Here is a 20031-nt window from a genome sequence, read left to right on the forward strand (position 1 = left end):
AGATGCTAGTATGCAGTAGCAGCTACACCCTGAGACACCATTTTAACTGGTGGGCTAAACCAAGTAGAAGGTAGCTATACACATACCTAAACCATCCCTGATAGATTTGTCTTCCTGTCCTTAAAAACCTCCACTGGCAGGGATTCCACAACCTTCCAGATAACCTGTTCCAGTGCCAAACTACCCATAGAGTTAGAAAGTTATTCCTAATATCTAACCTGGATCTCCCTAGCTGAAAACAAAGCAGATCTCTACTTTTCCTGACCTTGGTGGACATGGAGAACAATTGGTCACCATCCTCTTTATAACAATCTTCTTATATGAAGACTACTATAGCCCTCCTCAGCCTTCTCTTCTATAGAGTAAACGTGCACAGTTATTTTAACCTTTCCTCATAGGTCATGTTTTCTAAACTTTTTATCATTTCTGTTGCTCTTCACTAGATGCACTCCAATTTATCCATATTTTTCTTAGTGAGTAGTGCCCAAAACTGGACACAATATCCTACTTACCTCAAATGTCTTACATATGATACCCTGTTAATACATCCCAGAAGGACATTTGCCTTTTTCTCAATGGTGTCACATTGCTGGCTCACATTTTATTTGTGATCCACTAGAATCCCCAGATTCTTTTCTGCAGAACTGCTGCCTAGCTATTTATTTCCCATTTTTGTATAGAAGAGAATTTTGAACAAGAAAAATAAAGGCAACAGGCCTTTTTTTAATTCATAAATTCCCTTCCTAACCAACATTGCATGAAACAAGTAGGAAACAGTAATCAGTGGTATACAGGAACCTATACATTATGTAAACTGACATAGCTGATTGGCTAACTAAATAGATCGTTTGAATTTCAGCTCTGTCACTGTGAAAGTGGAAGGATTGTTCACTAGTACCAATAATACTCTGCTGCTAGCTTAGAGTTGGAGCCAGAACCACTGCTGTACTTTGACTTCTATGAAAGTTATTAGTTACTGTTGCATTACTTATGAGTTACTATTCCATTTTTTATTTTTATCTAGAATTGTCAGTTCAAGAGAGGGCATGGTTTTGACTCTAATTAAATTGATAAAGGTGGTACCACTGCCTGTTATAATATATATGGGGCTCAGTTCTCCACGGTATCTGAGTTCCACATGAGGGCCGGGAGCCAGCTGAGGCTCCTCAATCCTGCACTGCTTGGCCCTGACATATGTTAGAGCAGCTGAGCTGCTGCTCTGTTATGCCACTGATGTAACTGACAAACCTTATCTTACATGGGTGAAGGACAGGCACAGTAGAGTTCCACCCACGGAGGTCAGGCATAGTGGATCTAGTCTGTGCTGCACCCCATCCCTGCTCCCTGTTCTTTTTTCCTTCCCTAGCTCACCCTCAGTACTTGAGGTTGTGAGGAATACTGTTGATGCAGGAGGTGGCTGCGCTGTCTCTGCCAAACTTACACCAAGTCTCCTATGCAATAGTCTGGTTAACAGGAAAAGAATAGATGCGGAGCTGACTGTTGAGATTGTCCACTAGATTCATCATTATTTTTTCATGTTGGTAACTACTAGACTGTCTCGGTAGTTAAATTTGTGGTGTTCTGACTTGCCATCGCTCACTGTTCTATTGCAAATGAAATCCCTGAAAGACTGTATAACTTCAGCGAAATAAAGTATCCAGTTCAATAGGAGCAACTTTTCTAGAATATTAACAAACTACATTAACTGTGGGGGTTCCATTTTGATTTTTTCCAGTGCATTGTGCATCTTGGATTCCCCTGTAATTTGAATAGAAATGTGTTGCTTCTTTATGCTCCAAAATATGCCATATCAGCATTCCCCTCCCCCCTCACCCCCCAGCCTTTCAATTTGATGCAGATCTGGTCTGTTGTGCACAGTGTGTTGCAGCATGGTAGCACTTATGCTGGCCATAGTGGCCTTGACAGAATTAATAGTCAGTTCCATATAGATAAACGCCTCAACGTTTGTTATGTAAGTCACCCCTTCCACCACTATGTATTTTTTCCTTCCACACATTTATTTTGATAAATGAAAGAAAGATCACACTCCCCAATAAGTTCCATCTTCAGCCAAAGGATCAATTCACTTATAATCAGCTTATATCATGAATGCCTGATTTTAAAAGGCCACATACAGTTTAAGTACTGATTTAAGGACATTCTTTCAGAAATGGAGTAAGTTACAATGGTGCAACTCCCTGAAGTGAACGCTCTTTTATGTCAGATTAATAGTGACCTATTTCAATTCAGCATAAGTCAGTTCCCACCAATTTAACTGAATGAGGTCATATAGGATAGTGACAGAGGACGGGATTTAAAGGGTATGAGTGTGTGCATATGTGTCTAGGTGCATATATACACACACACACAATTTCTTTTTAAAGAAGTCTTTCCATCTTGGACTCCATCAGAAAAGTAACTAGTAGAAAAGGACAAAGGATGCTATTAATTGAGATGTTTCATCATGTGAACATGTGACATTCCAAGTGTGGCCTTTCATCCTATGTCCAAATATTATACATGTGCCTCAGAAGCACAGCGTATGAACTTAGTTACATCTTGGCCACACCAGCCTTGGGCATATTTCATGGTGATGCACAGATCTCAGATGAATCAGCTAACTCCTAATGCAATCGTGCCAAACTTGGCTATGCTTAGTGATGACTGACAGACTTCAGAAGGATCAGAGTTCAGTTAAAGCTTCCGCTGAAATGTGAGTAAGCCTGTAAATATTTGTTTTTTACTTCTTTACTCAGAAGTGCCTGAAAAAGTTGAAAGGAATGGAGAACTTCAACTCTCTGTCACTTATTGTAGACAAAAATTATTATTCTGAGTTTTCCTGCACTCTAGGGGTTCCCAGCTGCCATCCGTACTTAAATGTCCTACTTTAACTACTACAAAAATAATTTCTATACTTTTGATATGCTAACTCCTTTATCTAGCAACCACTGATTTTTCTAGTAAAATCTGGAAGGCTTTCAGAAGGTCCCCCATCTTAATATGCATTTCAAATACTTCTATTGCTGCTCTTCTGCACTTCAGAACCCTTCCAGACCAGGGTAACATCTGACACACCTAATCAATAAAGATATATTCTGATCCAAACCCAGGACCTTGAATTCCTTGGAATTGTACATGTTAATTCAAACCTAAATGTGGATTTAACATTGAAGTTGATCCTTCTCTTTCTTATAACAACCTGAACAGCACCCTGGACATGAAGACCCTTGACTTTGGGAGTGGGGAGAAGGGCTCCAAATCTAGAGCTGGATTCAGAGCCAAATTATTCAGTGCATGCCCCTTCTTTGTTAACAAATGTACAGTGAGAGATTTTATTACAAATAGCATCTCAGGAGCCACCTACCCTCTGTCTGAGAGTTTAGATCGAATCAGATTCCCTTTCATTTTCCTCTGTAAATCCTGAGCTGCACTAGGGAACGGGAGGAAAGAGGTTTTTAGCTGAAAAGCCCCCCAGCTTTGACACACTCCTTTTGCTTCCTGGTGGAAATCCAAAAAGGAAATAAAGTCCTATTTTCAATCTGAGCCAAAACATTGTTTCAGAATAACAGCTGTCAAAACCTGAGAAAGAACTTCATTTTAACTGTGTATGAAGTTTCACTCTCCAGTGTAAACGGTGGTTTGTAAAAGGTTCTGTGGTGTTGTCTAGAGCTCTAGGGAGTTCAGGGGGGAAAGGAACATACATGTCAATCAACTTTTCAAGTATACATGAAATTGGAAGCCCAATAGCAATCCATAAACTCGTGGGTCGTCCCCTATGACTGAAGATTTGCAAATATAGTTCCTATATTTAGGAAAGGGGGAAAAAGTGATCGGGAAAACTATTGGCCTGTTAGTTTGACCTCAATTGTAAGCAAGGTCTTAGCACAAATTTTGAAAAAAGAGATTACTTAAGGACACAGAGGTAAATGGTAGTAAGGATAAAATACAACATGGTTTTACAAAAGGAAGATCATGCCAGATCAACTAGCTCTCTCTGAGAAGATAACTGATTTTCTAGAGAAAGGAAATGCAGTAGATCTAATCTACCTGGTGTTCAGTAAGGCATTTGATAAAGTTCTGCATGAGAAATTATTAGTTACATTGGAAAAGATGGGGATTAATAAGAGAATTGAAAGGTGGGTAATAAACTGGTTAAAGGGGAAACTACAATGGGTCATTCTAAGAGGTGAACTGTCAGGCTGGAGGGAGGTTAGTAGTGAAGTTCCTCAGGGACTGGTCTGGGGACCAATCTTATTCTACATTTTCATTAATGACCTTGGCACAAGAAGAGGGGGTGCACTAATAAAATTTACAGTTAACACAAAGTTGGGAGGTATTACTATTAGGGAGGAGAATCATGGTATCACACAAGAAGATCTGAAAAACCTTGAAAACTGAGGTAATAAGAATGGGATGGAATATAATAGTTCACAGTGGTAACAACAAGAATATTTGCTATAAATTGGGGGCATATCAGTTGGAAGTGACAGAGGAGGAGAAAGATCTGGGTGTATTGGTTGATCATAGGATAAGTATGAGCTGCCAATGTGATGCGGCCATGAAAATGGCTAATGCAATTCTAAAATGCATTAGGGGAGATATTTCCAGTAGAGATAGGAAAGTGTTACCATTATAACAGGTGCTGGTGGGAGATCATCTGGTCTTCCAAGATGAATTCCAGGAGCTTGGCTTGTTTAGACTAATCAAATTAAGGCTATGGGGAGATATGATTGTTCTCTATAAATACATCAGAAGGATAAACATCAGGGAGGGAGAGGAGTTATTGAAGTTAAGGACAAATGTTGGCATAAGAACAAATGATTAACCGGCCATCAATAGGTTTAGGCTTGAAATTAAAGGAAGGTTTCTAAATATCAGAAGAGTGAAGTTCTGCAACAGCCTTCCAGGGGGACTAGTGGGGTCAAAAAACCTAGCCTGTTTTAAGACTGAGCTTGATAAGCTTATTGAGGGGATGGTAAGATGAGATTGCCTACAATGGCATAATGGCCCATCCACAACTGCTATTAGCAAATATCTCCAACTGCCAGAGATGGGACACTAGATTTACTCTCATTTACTACAGAGAATTCTTTCCCAAGTTTCTGGCTGGTGGGTCTTGCCAGGGTCTAAGTGATTGCCACATTTGGGATTGGGAAGGAATTTTCCCACAAGTCACATTGGCAGAAACCCTGGTGTTTTTGTTTTGCCTTTTTCTGGAGCCTGGGGCACAGGCCACTTGTTGGTTTGAAGTAGAGTAAATGGTGCATTCTCTGTAACGTGAAGTCTTTAAATCAAGAGTTGAGTAACTCAGCTAGAGGTTATGGATCTACTATTGGAGTGGGTGGATAAGTTTCTGTAGCCTGCAATGTGAGGAGGTCAGACTAGATGATCATGATGGCCCCTTCTGATTTTAAAATCTATGAATCTACTTATTTTCATTCATTTATAAAATATACTCAAAACAAAAGGCTCTGGATACACATAGAATTAGAAAACAGGAAAAAAATAAACAAACAACCACTGCACACCAGATCCAAACTGGAAAGAAAGAAGCAATTGTCTTTGTGATGTACGCTTCAGAACTGTTTTTGTTCAAAAGACAATAAGGGCATAGTCTCTCCTTCCTCCCACTCAACACGTACTCTTGACTATTCTACTTCATACAAAAACATTACCAATCTGCAGTGTTTGTTAAAGGAGTCATTGTTAGGCCATGTACTCTTAACTCCCTTTCTAGATTGCTTTTCCCAGCAACTGCATATGGCAGGCATTTTTCTCCATAATGTGGTCTATACACCCTGTTCCAAAGTTTGTGGTCAAAGGGTTAGCCTTCTTAGAGGAAGGACCACAGCTGCCTGGCCCTCCCAGCAAGGACGTGCACTGTAGCATGCCTGGCACAGTTGTAGGGAGTTTATTTGCCAGCATACTAGTAAAAGAATATTCTGTCTACAACGAAAGGAGCTCTGGGGAGAGGGTTAGAGCTCAGAGGAAGCCAGGGTTAACTCCTTGTTCTTGTTGAACTTGGCTAAGGTAAGGCTTTACTCAGTCATTGACCTGGCTGGAATAATCCACAATTTGTTTGGGACTGAATATGGCTGAAGATAGCCTAGTAAATACTTGTGTCTAGCTATTGAATGAGCAAGGTATTGGTCTTCCTTTTTTACAGTAAGACACACCTACCAGGTTGTAGAATTCTGTCCATATGAGGAAGTCCTTATTTGACCAATCCTGCTAAGACCAGCATGTCACCCATTCCCACATGTCCTTTCAATCATAATGGCCTCCATACTTAAAATGAATTGAAAAGTGATAATGTAACAATGCTATTGTGACGCTCCATGTTTATTGGCTGTCTGCCATCGGCTATCAATTGTGATGAGTTTACAAGTAAAAGTAAGACTTTTTTTCCTCCTAATTGCCAGTCCTGCAAACTCATCTTAGATCTGAGAGTCAAGCTGGGCTCGCTCCTTATACTTTATCATATGCTTATATATTGTGACAGGGTCAGGCCAGATGGCTACAGGAGAGTAATAGAAGGCAGATATATTAGCCGCAGGTTAGGTAGGTCCCTTTTCCCTAGGTAAGGTAACAGGGAAGGTTTTTTTTTTTTTTTTTTTTGTAAAACGGAAAAGTTTATTAGTCGACAGGAACACAGCATAGGACAGGTCTTGTTAGCACAGAAATCAGTGACTTTCAGCCAAGTCCATCTTGGGGAATCCCAGGCCAGACGCTCTGGACTCCCTCTCAAATCTCCCACAGTAGACTGCCCAGCTTCCAGTGACCCGATCTCCAACACACATGTTGCACCTCCTCCTGGTCTTTGTCTCCCTTCCCAGGCACAATGTCATCTGGTCGCATCCCCCTCCTGGGTCTCAGGTTGCGAAGGACCTTAGCCATGGCTTACATGCAGGCAGGTGGAGCCACCTCACCTGTCCCCAAGGGTCTCAGCAAAAGTCACACACCCTTATTCCCACCACCTAGGCATTGGTACAACACACAGGGAAACTGTGGTACATACAGTATTCATGCAAAACAGTAAGACTCACATACAACATAACCAGGGAACCACCTTGCTTCGTCACAGTGGGTGATAAAGTATTATACTCATTCTTTTCTGACCAAAATCACTCACTGAGCCCCAAATGGGCAGGGCCTGTTGTTGTCATTAACAAAGCAAGTCCAACCACCTACCAGGTGAAGGTTAATGGGGAAAAAAGAGAAAAACACTAAAATGGTTTCATTCCACCCAACTGAAGGGATGGAAAAATTCTGATGGGGTGTGTGTATGTATAATTATTGTGACAGGGTCAGGCCAGATGGCTACAGGAGAGTGATAGAAGGCAGATATATTAGCCCCAGGTTAAGTAGGTCCCTTTTCCCTGGGTAAGGTAACAGGGAAGGTTCCAGAACAATCAGGAACCTTCTGGAGACAATTAAGACAGACAGGCTGATTAGAACACCTGCAGCCACTCAAAAAGCTGCTAGAATCAATTAAGGCAGGCTAATCAGGGCACTTGGGTTTAAAAATAAGCTCACTTCAGTTTGTGGTGCACGTGTGAGGAGCTGGGAGCAAGAGGCGCTAGGAGCTGAGAGTGAGAATGCGGACTGTTGGAGGACTGAGGTGTACAAGCGTTATCAGACACCAGGAGAAAGGTCCTGTGGTGAGGATAAAGAAGGCGTTGGGAGGAGGCCATGGGGAAGTAGCCCAGGGAGTTGTAGCTGTAGCTCTAGACCGTTGCATTCCACAGGGCCCTGGGCTGGAACCCGGAGTAGAGAGCAGGCCCAGGTTCCCCCCAGACCTCCCATCTCCTGGTCAGACACAGGAGGAGTTGACCTGGAATGTGGGTTCACGAAAACGGTCAAACTGAGGGCTGCTGTGAAGCTCCAAGGCGAGCAAATCTGCCAATAAGTACAAGACCCACCAAAGTAGAGGAGGAACTTTGTCACAATATAAAAAACTCTTTAGGCCTCTGATGCCTGAGCAACCTAACTGCCTTTAGTGGACTTGACCCAGCTTAATTGATTGAACTTCAGTGAACACTTCTGTTGATGATGTACAAGAAAGAACAGAATACAGCTTTGCTGTATTGGCTCTGCTGGTGCTGAAAGAGTTTTAAACAAGGCAGTAAAGTAGTTTTTTGTCAACACATTATTGTAATCAGATATGGCACTCGCTACACACAAGGGACAGATCTCTTATGTTAGACATCATTTTTTTCAGTGGAGTCAGTGATGACTGGATTTAGTGACTGACATACTGTCTGTTGTTTTGGTTCTTTTTTTGCTCTCTTAAACAAGAAGAACCCTTTTTATTCCTTTCACTCAGACTATGGTCCCGAGGTGACCCACTAGCCATTTTAACTAGTTCCATACTCATTTCTTTAAAGTGTTTATTAAACAGAAGTCTTTCATAATGCTGCATGCAATGCTAAGAAGTGTTGTTAGAAATGTAGGTCCTGAATATATTGAAACTAGAGCAGTTCAGAAAATGCTACTGTATTTTCCATTGCAAACTTCAAAACTTTTTTTAGTTTTCAGTGAAAGAAAGAAAGAAAGAAAGAAAGAAAGAAAGAAAGAAAGAAAGAAAGAAAGAAAGAAAGAAACCCTTCATCTTTCAGTTTTTCATCAGAGACAGAACATTTTTGAAAGAACTCAAAATTTCCCACCAAAAGACGTTTAGTTAGAAAAAAGTCATTTTTCAAATGAACAATTTCAACCGTTTCTAATTGAAAATGATTACAGGTCCTAACTGCTTTAAGTATTTGTCTATCATATACCAATTTTGCAGGCAAAATTCTGAACTGACTCCACTTTGTACAAATCTGTTACAAAGAGTTGCATGAGGTCTAAATCAGTGCAGAAACCATTTTGTTGGGGTCTTGTTCAAAGCCAGCTGAAACCATTTGGAGTCTTTCTTTAACTTGTCTTCTAGAGTTCTAAAAGAACAACCTGATAAAAAGTAATTTCATCCTGCTATGGCAAATATTTTAAAGAATTAGTTTGTATGCTGCTTGAGTGAACTGAATTTGAGCTGAATTAAATCTATGAAGAAGGACTATTTGCTGAAGATTGTCCCATAATATCTTTGCATATATACTAGTATTGATATGTGCAAAATGTTCTGTTTGAGTTCATAAATTACAAGTGTACATCGGCAACTTGATGTGTGGCTTAAACTCCTACACTGTCAAAATGTTGTGTGGGGTTTTAACCAGAGAAATTACACTGAATAGCAGGCTGGACTAGTGAATAGCATGCTAGACTGGGACTTAGGTGATTCCTGGCTTGACCACTGCTGGGTGCCATTGGGCTGGGTGCCACTGGGCGAGTTGCTTCATCTCTCTGTGACTCACTTTCTCTATCTGTAAAATGAAAAGTGTTTTGAGACTTATTGGTGAAAAGTGTTTTGAAAAAGCTAGGTACTACTATTAGCTGTTGTATGACCTAAATCTAATTAGTACACCTACTACTAGTCTAATTATATACTATTAATCAGACTTGTATAGATGATTGAATCCCTTATAAATTTTTATTGGGGATGTAGCCCAGTTAAGCCCTCATTTTCTCCTAAAATTTTAATACAAATCTCCAAATATAACAAAACTTCTCTTCCAGATGGCTCAGTTCCATCCTCCTCCAATAAGCACTCTTATGACATATCCTGTAAATAGAGATGATTGAATATTGAGGTGGGGGAGGGGTGATGCACAATTTTCACAATTCCCCATCATTATTGGCAAAATGTGAAAATTTGATTAAAAATTTTAGTTACGTTTTGATTTGCTCTACCAGAAAGTCCAGGTTACTCCACAGCAGCCCAAAACTCATTGGCTTTTCTCACTCTTATAACAAAAGAACATACCCCAGGCCCTAAGGCTATGATTCAGATCTGCTTCTGTTGTCCCAATACTGAAGACTAAGGCTATGTCTACACTACGCAGCTTTTAGCAACACGGCTGTGCCGCTCCAGCCATGCTGCTAAAAGCGTGCAGTGTAGCTGCTGTTTGTCGGCGGGAAAGCGCTCTCCTGCCAACAAAAGACTTCCACCCACAATAAGCAGCGTTAGCCTTGTCGGCAGGAGAGTGCTGCTGGGGACAAAGCACTGTTCGCATCAGCGCTTGTCGTTGGCAAACTTTTTGTCTTTTGCAGAGAGGTGCTTTTTAATATCTCTGAATATCTCAAAAGTTTTGTCTTTCACATGCCAGCATAGACAAAGTCTAACAGATATATCCACAGTGAATCGACATAGGTGGTGTGCCGTGATGAGAAATAGAGGATCCGGCTAGCATAGGAAAAAGACAATTTTTCTTTTTAAGCTGAGAGGGCTTGTCTACATGGCCCCACAGTGTGAGCTATCGGGGTGTGAGTGGCAGGCATACTAAAATGTTGTGTTGTAATTGCCACCTGTAGACACTGCTACAGTCCTGTTTCACACAGGTACCTTTTAGTTTGCACTAGCAGGGTTTACACATCATAGTTACAGAGAAACATTTTAGTTCATGTTGCAAGTCATGCCTCCGTAGTCAGCACTGTGGGGCCATGCAGACAAGCCCTGAGTTAGCTAAATTGAGTTACCTAACATGCTCGACATGCCATTTACACCATGTCTACACTAAGGGCTAATACCTTTAAAATGATATTAGATCATTGTGTTGTAGGTTAGCTAAGTATTCTTTGTTTTCTAAACAGCCCCACAGAGACTCTTTTAGAGAAGGAAAATTAGGTGTGTTATGCAAATAGAATAGGTAACACATATTATTTAAGATGTTTTAAAACACCACTTAACATCTGGTGTAACCAAAGATGTGCTTAAAAACATACCAGCTGGTCATGGTCAAGAAAAGAAGAGGTTGGGCTGTGTTAATGTTATAATAGTAATTTTATCAGAAAAACTGTGACACAGAAAAGTAAGACACACACACACACGCACAAAAGTCTGGCAAAAGTCTGGTGGCATGTTTTTAAGCATTCTCTTTGTTAGAACTCATGGAGTCACTTCTGCCCATAAGAGCTGTCTGCCCACCCAACAACTTACATGGAAGAGCCAGAGGACCTAAATCAAAGCCTGTTGAGTCCTATGGAATCTTTCCAATGGGCATTATAACAGGTCCTAAGAAGGCAAATAACATGGTCTGGCTTTATTCTCAGCCTCTTTTTATGTATTTAGTATTTTTCCCTTCCTCGTGTTGTCAAATATCTGCCAAAACAGGTGATATTCAGTAAGTTTTCCCCCTGTTGTTTAGTTTAAAATGACTGCATCTTGGCAACCATCTTCTTGGGATCTGATCCATAGCCCACTGGCGTCCATAGGGGTCTTTCAATTTACTTTCAGTGGGGTTTGGATCAAGCTCTTAGAACTTATTGCAGAGGATTGTTACCACTTCACTGGATTAAAGGCCACTTTAATCCTTCTGGATATTGCGCTGCAGACCTAACTCCTCCACAACAGGTGGCTTTGTGGTAATGAAATATTGTTATTCTTATATTTTGCTTTAAGGGGCACAACTCAGCACCTCAGTCCAGACTTCTCAGGAACTAATACAAATGTAAAACCTTGTTTTTGTAACTTCCCATAGAGTTCCGATTGTTATCAGAAATATCAGAACAACAATACTTTAAGTGACATCACACAGGGCTAGTCTACACACCTTTTTAAATCCATTTCTCTATAGATAAAGTTACAAACCAATATTGTTAAGTCAGTGAAACTGCCTAGTGTGGATTCAGTTATACCAGATTTAAGGTGCTTATATAAGTATAGCTTGTTTTGGTAAATTTAATTCAGGGTTTTTTCCCCTATACTGATATAGTTAAATCTGCAAAAACTGGGTGTAGATCAGCCCTGAAAAAAATAGCACAAAAATCACATGCGATCATGAAAACACGAACACACTAAACGACAGAACACATAAGGAAGAATTTTACAGATAAGAGCCCTAATATTGCATTCCTAAATCCATATATTTACATCTCTAACTAAGTGGCCTGATTTTCAGCAGGAGCTGCTGAATGATTTTGAAATTAGGAACCAGGCCACTTATTTAGGTGGCTAAGTATGGATTTAGGAGTTTAAGTTTCAGCTCCTGATTTTTGAAAAATCTTCAAATTTCCCTTTTCGATTTCGCTGGGACTATGCAAGTATAACAGAGGGAAGAAACTGGCCCATAATGTACATCCACTATAACTGTAAAGTTCTGCTATTTATAGATGGAGACATATCATGACCTTGGTCTGCACACACAGCTCTCAGTGCTATTAACAGAAGTTAGCACGTAGATCATGGGCACAAAATTGCTGTAAGAAAGAAATTATTTCTGTGTGGATACCCAGCATCCTCCTGCCACTAATAGTTACCAGATTAAAATAGTGAATGTCATTGTCTGAGCTCTGGAAGCAAACAGAAGTGTTAGCTTGGGCTTGAGACAACCGAGTGTTTTTATACAGTGTGCTTTAGAAACACAAATTGTGGAACTTTCTTCCCTGCTTTTATCCTCTGTGTGGTCCTTGAGTGGGTATGGCCTTCCACACAAGTAAAATCAATGTAGAAACTAACATGATTTTTTAAATTCTTTTCTTCATTCAAATATTGCCAGTGGATTTTCAAAGGGGACAGTTAGAATGCATAGCAAGGAATTTCAGCACTTAGTTTTCAGTGCTCTGGAAATCTGGGGGATTTTCAAGGCTGAAGGTAGGCAGTTTTGAAAATGTGGCCTCTGTTCTGAGTGAGCAAGCTCGGTGGGTGCTCTTGCTGTAACCCTGTTCTTAGTCCCTGGGATTTTCTGAAGCCAGTGGTCAGGAGGCCAAGATACCCAGGTAATGCTGTGCATGCCTGTTGACCAATGCCCAATACTGCATCTCTCTCCTTCTCTGGGCCTCAAGCACTCACCAGGAAGCCACCCAGAGACTGTATGGTGACCATTGGGTGATAAGAAAGGCTCAGGAAACATACAAGACATCAGAAATGCAAACGGTGTTTGGATGAGCGTGGGAAATCCTTCACTAGTAGTCATATTTATTCCTGCTCAGATTAGTCACAGAAGAAATACTAGAGAAAAGGAATGTACACCTGATAAGGTGCTAGTTCAGGATGCTTTTACAAAATGATACATTTCATATACAAATGAAAGACTGAGCCATAGAAATGTAGGGCTGGAAGGGAACCAGAGTGACCATTTAGTCCAGCCCCCTGCACTGAGGCAGGACCAAGTAAACTTGGACCATCCCTGACAGGTGTTTGTCCAGCATGTTCTTAAAAGCCTCCAATGATGGGGATTCTACAATCTCCCTTGGAAGCCTATTCCAGTGCTTAGCTAGCCTTATAGTTAGAAAGTTTTCCCTAACACCTAAATCTAACTTGCTGCAGATTAAGATGCCTAGTTAGTCCTACTTTCAGTGAACATGGAGAACAATCGATGTTCCTCTTGGCCAGCTGTAGAGGGCTGATCTGCACATTGGCTCAAGAAATATATTGACCCACAGTATGGTAAATTCTGCTCTGAGATTTGCAGATGGGATATGAGATGGGGAGGAGATGCTACCTGTGAAATGGGCAGGTGTTTAGAACACATTCCACTCATTGGAATTCAGGGACAGGAACCATTGCAGCTAAGAAAGTCCTGGGCAGACAGAATTTTACTGGTTTTTCCTTTACACCATGTGCACCAAGTCACCAGCTGTTCAAAAGGATGATGTCCATCCCCATCATGGAACAATTTAACAGAGAGCCAGCTTCAGGAGGGGCAGGAGAAGGAGACTTTTATGCGACTGACGTCAGTGGGATGACTCATGCTTAAAGCTAAGAACATACTTAAGTGGTTTGTTGGATTAGAGCAGTAAAGCAGAAGAAATTCCCCAAGAGTGTGAAAATTAATGCAGAACAGTAAATACATATGTTTGATGCTATTTACAACTTCCCTCAGGATTCATACTTCCTCTGTATAGGGAGAGAAGGCCATTGGCTAATATTATCAAAGGTAGAAGAGCAATGTGTGGAAGGACCTATGACCTGTTGCAATGGCACTGAAGGGGTAGAGTCAGAGGATCAACAGGCTGTCCCCTGGAGGGATATAACCCATAGGGGCAATTGTTCAGGGAACTTCAACAACTCAATTGTTAGCATCACCAGAAGTTCTCCCATCACTGACGTTAATCTGAATACTTAAAATAAAAAACAGAACAAAAACATTCAGCATTAAAATCCACAAAATCAAAGTTAAATTAATAAACAGCAAACAAACCCAGCACCAGAGAGTCTCCCAAGCATTTTGCTACCATAGTTCCCTGTAGCTTTCTAAGATGATCACAAATGAGACTATGGACAAACTCCCAAATAGTCTTGATCTTCTTGTCTTGCTACATGGAGTCTAACAAAGTTAACTCACTGCTCCCCAAAAATTGGTATTAAGTTTTTCCCTTTGAGCTATTCTTCCAGCTCCAATCAAAGACATATAGTGCTCAGGAGAATTTTATTGATGTAATTGATGTCTTGATTATACATAGTATCTTTAAGACACTATTGAAATTTGGCTTTCATCTGCCAGTTTTCATCTATTATTTGGTAGTTAGCAGACATGCATGTGGGATTTTCATATAAATGTTTGATTTTATATTGGGAGAAGAGTCTCATAACAGTATATGTAAGTCTGATATATTAAATAATATATCTGTGTTACTTATAGCTATCCAGGCAGCTTCTGAAGTCCCATGACAAGTAGAGTTAAACTTTGACTTCTAATCTATAGCCAGACTTTATTTTTTGGCTTGGAGAAAATATAGAAAAATGGTTATTTTATATTAGATGGCCAAAAACTTGTGTTTAGTACTGAGTTATTTTTGGTGAAACCAAACAAGAACAAATAGTAATATGAAACAGATATTTTATGCTAAGATTAAACAGAAATTTTATAAGCCTGTTTTACATGAAAGAAGCTTGAAAAATGGTTTGTAAGTATGTTTATGAAACTTATACTTGATTCATAGTGTACCTTTTTCAATGTGAAAGAATCATATAAAGTATGTTTTGTTCTTATTCTTCCTTCCCCACTCTACCCTATCACTTGCTCATCCCCACAGGACCTTACCCCTAACCAGGTGATTCTCATCCAGCATGCAGCACCACAGAGCATCACGCGTGGAGCTGGAAAGAAGGGGTGACAATTTATCACAACAGAAACACTCTTCATGTTCCCCAACACATACAAGCAATGAATAACTGGATCAGAACTACCAGGATCCTTCCTTGCTAATCCAAGAATCTAGGAGAAGAAGGGGAAGGGGGAGGAAGTAAAGTGGGGGAGGGAGACACAAAATAATTCTAGTGTGATTTCCTGGCGTGGTACTGTAATACTGATCTAATGATGTGCTGGCAGTAAGAAAGAAAGGCAGGTTTTGCATTTGAAATGTCCCTTTAAATGTCAGTTGGTCTCAGAGGGATTCCTTGAAAATGATAGATTCCAAGAACAAATGCACCTTCCCAAGCCATATTTCCGTTGAAAAGAGTGTGGACTCTTCACAAACAGTATAAAATCCAGAAAAGCAAATATTATTTATTTTCTATAGTACTTACAGATTCTTTGGGCATCCACCTTTTGACTAAAACACCAACAGAGTTGTCCTTGACATTGTTCAGTGGTTATGTGAAAGAAAGCATACAAGTCAAACACAGTAAAAATCGTAAAGGAATCAAACAGCACCACAGAATCCCTACGGATAGAAATTCCATGCTCAAATAATAAGAGCACAGCAGTAGGAATACACTACCAACCACCTGACCAGGATGGTGGTGGTGATTGTGAAATGCTCAGGGAGATTACAGAGGCTACAAAAAACAGAAAAAAACATTAATAATGGAGAATTTCAACTATCCCCATATTGACTGGGAACGTCACCTCAGGACGGGATGCGAAATAAAATTTCTAGACACCATTAATGACTGCTTCTTGGAGCAGCTAGTCCTGGAACCCAAAAGGGGAGAGGCAATTCTTGATTTAGTCCTAAGTGGCACATAGGATCTGGGCCAAGAGGTGAATATAGCTGGAGCACTTCATAATAGTGACTGTAATAATGTAACTGGTATCCCTGCCACCCTACATGGATGTTAAATTGAAAGGAACCCAAAATAGTAGCATTTAACTTCAAAAGGGGGAACTTACACAAAAATGAGGAGGCTAGTTAAATGGAAATTAAAAGGACTAATCACAAATATGAAATTCCTGAAAACTGCATGGAAACAGTGAAAAAAGAGAGGCGTAAACTATATATATATAGTTTATATATATATATATATCTCCCAAATTTAGAAAAAAAAAAAAAGATGCCTCCAAAATGCCACCATGCTTAAACGACAGAGTAAGAGGTGACAAAAAGACATCTTTTAAGAATTGGAACTCAAATCCTACTGAGAAATATAGAAAGAAACATAAACTCTGGCAAGTCAAGTGTAATTAGGTAGGCCAAAAAAGTATTTGAAGAGCAAATAGCAAAACACCCACCTACACACAGCAAAAAAAAGAAGTAAGTAAAAAAGGCTCCAGAGGTGATGCTGGTAATCACAGGTCACTAAGCCTAACTTCAGTACCAGGCAAATGGGTTGAAACTATAATAAAGAACAGAATTATCAGACACAGGGATGAACCCAGTATGTTGGGGAAGAGGCAACTCAGCTTTTGTAAAGGGAAATCATGCTTTGTCAATCTATTAGAAATTTTTGAGGAGGTCAACAAACGTGGACCAAGGTGATCCAGTGGATATAGTGTACTTGAACTTTCAGCAAGCTTTGACAAGATCCCTCCCAAAGACTCTTAAGCAAAGTAGACAGTCATGAGATAAGAGGGCAGGTCCAGTAACTGGTTAAAAGATAGGAAACAAAGAGTAGGAATAACTGGTCTGTTTTCACTGTGGACAGAGGTAAATAGCAGGGGCCTCCAAGGATGTGTACTGAGACCAGTGCTGTTCAACATATTTGTAAATGATCTGGAAAAAAGGGGTGAACATTGAGGTGGCATCGTTTGCAAAAGATACAAAATTACTCAAGAGATTTAAGTCTAAAGCTGACTGTGAAGAGATCTCACAAAACTGGGTGACTAAGCAACAAAATGGCAGATGAAATTTAATGATGATAAATGCAAAGTAATGCACATTGGAAAACGTAATCCCAATTATATATATATATATATATATATATATAATTATGGGGTCTAAATTAGCTATTACCACTCAAGAACGAGATCTTGGAGTCATTGTACTGCAGATGTTTTCAAAGAACTATCAATGTGCAGCACAGTCAAAGAAGTAAAGAAGTTCATAGAAGATTAGGGTTGGAAGAGACCTCAGGAGGTCATCTAGTCCAACCTCCTGCTCAAAGCAGGACCAACACCAACTAGCTCATTCCAACCAGGGCTTTGTCAAGCCGGGCCTCAAAAACCTCTAAGGATGGAGATTCTACTACATCCCTAGGTAACCCATTTCAGTGCTTCACCACCCTCCTAGTGAAATAGTGTTTCCTAATATCCAACCTAGACCTCCCCCACTGCAACTTGAGACCATTGCTCCTTGTTCTGTCACCTGCCACCACTGCGAACAGCCTAGCTTCATCCTCTTTGGAACCCTCCTTCAGGTAGTTGAAGGCTGCTATCAAATTCCCCCTCACTCTTCTCTTCTGCAGACTAAATAAGCCCAGTGCCCTCAGCCTCTCCTCATAAGTCATGTGTCCCAGCCCCCTGATCATTTTTGTTGTGAACTGCAGCCACTGGGAGCTGCAGGCAGCCATGCCTGCGGACAGTCAATGTAAACAAACTGTCTCGCAGCCCGCCAGCAGATTACCCTGAAGTATCTGACACTGGCCACAGTCAGAAGACAGGATTCTGGGTTAAATGGCTCATGGGCCTGAGCCAGTATGGCTGTTCTTATGCTTGAAAAACAATATTTGAACTCTGTCACAGCTCCCCCCAAGACAATTGTTTCTTGCCCACCATTGTCACTTCACTGTATGCTGGGCTGTCTTGAAGTTTTTGGGGATGATTATTGTGGTTTTATTCAGGGGGGAATACACCCAAAACATGACTGACTCATTCTACTTTAAAAATGTCTGTAGGGGAAGTTTTATTTCCGCTGAGTCTCCTGTGGATCCCAGCTGCTTGTTTCTTATGACACGAGTGATCAAATTTCCGCAGTTTGTTTTCAAGATTAACTTTGTAAACAAAAGAGCTAGAAATGTGTTTTGAAAAATGAAAGCTGAGATTCTCCCTTACATTTCTAGTTCCCACAGTTCACCGGGGCCTATGTTGTAACACCAAAGGCTGGTTCTGGGAAAACATTCAAACTGGGAGAGATCACTGTCAAACCCAAGGATCTTATAGATATGGACCAGTTGTTAGATAAAAATTATACTATGCCATGTTGTGTGTCTATGGACTAGATTCTTACCTGTGCACAGCTTCCGCTGCACATGGTTTAAAAGGGAAGTTCCCTCATGCTAGGGCTGGTTTTATCACAATTCCAGCCTCATCATGTATTAGAGCAGCATAAATGCTGCACTAAACTATGTCAGCTGGCTATGGCCCCTAAAGAGAGAGCCAGAGAGCATGGTGCTCCAGCTATGACTCTGTCTGTCTCTCACCACCCCCCTGTGCTGGGCAGTATTGTAAAAACTGACTACACTGACTCCAGGCCCTTCTTAGAGAATTCCCATTAGAGAGATGCTCTCAGACTATGGGGAAAAACCTCCAAAGGTAAAATGGGCTGGGTGCTGAGTGAAATGCACTTGGTGTTCTAGAACAGAATCCTCACACCTCAGGTTGAAAATCTTCAGCCATTCTACAGCTACTACTAAAGCCAACCGGGAAGGGTGAGGCTTTCCCACTACACTTTCGGCCTTGCTCAGTGGTAATAGGATCAGAAGATTTGACACTATTTGAGCATTTTGAAGTTTTCTTGCTCCTCTGCCAGCACACTACCCTCATCTCTTCTTTTTCCAGTCCACCTGATCCTTCCCTTCAAAAGCTTGTTCTCCTCACCTAGATTCATGGGGTGAAATCCTGGCCCCACTGAAGTCAATGGGATCTTTGTCATTTAATTCAATGGGACCAGGTTTTCACTCATAGATTTTAAGGCCAGAAGGGCCCATTGAAATAGAATCATCTAGTCTTCCTTCCTGCATAACACAAGCCAGAGAATTTCATCCAGTAGTTCCTGCACTGTCCAATAAGTTGTGGTTACTGAGCAGGAAAGTCTTGTGAACTCCCTAGTCTTGTGTCTTGGATGTGTCTGACTGATTTTCAGAGGCCAGGAAGTTTATAACATCTATTCCTATTTTTTAGTAGTGTAATTGGGTGATGCCCTGTTCCTGTCTTCTTCTGCACACACAGACCAGTCTGAGACTGTCTGCTTGTAAACACCATGTGTGGTTTATTTACAGTGCTCCCCCCTCACCTTTTTAGCACTGTGCAGCACCTTAGCTACAATAGCATATAATTCCTTAGCCCCTTAGACCAAGGGGCAGAAAAGGAGGAGATCTTTCTTGGCTTTGGCTCTCAAAGGCTGCTTCACTCTGGCTCTCCTACTCTCTCGCCTTCCTTCCACTTCTTTCCTTCGTCATCTTCTACTCCCTGAGCTAAAGGGCTAATTAGTGCTTTAACTCTCCCCAGCCCATTCTGATCTGTCAAATAGTCACAGCTTTGCTTGCTAGGTCTACTCCAGAGTGATTTAATTGTTGATACAGTGATCAGAGTGCTGTTGCCCTGCACTCTGTGACAAATAGGTACATGGCTTACAGTATTTTTATATGTAGTATAGTTGTAACCGTGCCAGTCCCAGGATATTAAAGAGACAAAGTGGGTGAGGTAATACCTTTTATTGGACCAACTTCTTTGAGTCACGTGGGGCTTTTCAGGTCTGTGAAGGTACTGTTCCCAGATCTGATGAAGAGCATGGTGTGGCTCAAAAGCTTGTCTCTCTCACCAACAGACGTTGGTCCATTAAAAGGTATTACCTCGCCCACCTTGTTCCTCTACAGTGTTTTTAGTCATTTAAAAA

This window comes from Lepidochelys olivacea (genome assembly GCF_965140295.1).
Source record: "Lepidochelys olivacea isolate rLepOli2 genome assembly, chromosome: 3".
In the NCBI taxonomy this organism is placed as follows: domain Eukaryota; kingdom Metazoa; phylum Chordata; order Testudines; family Cheloniidae; genus Lepidochelys; species Lepidochelys olivacea.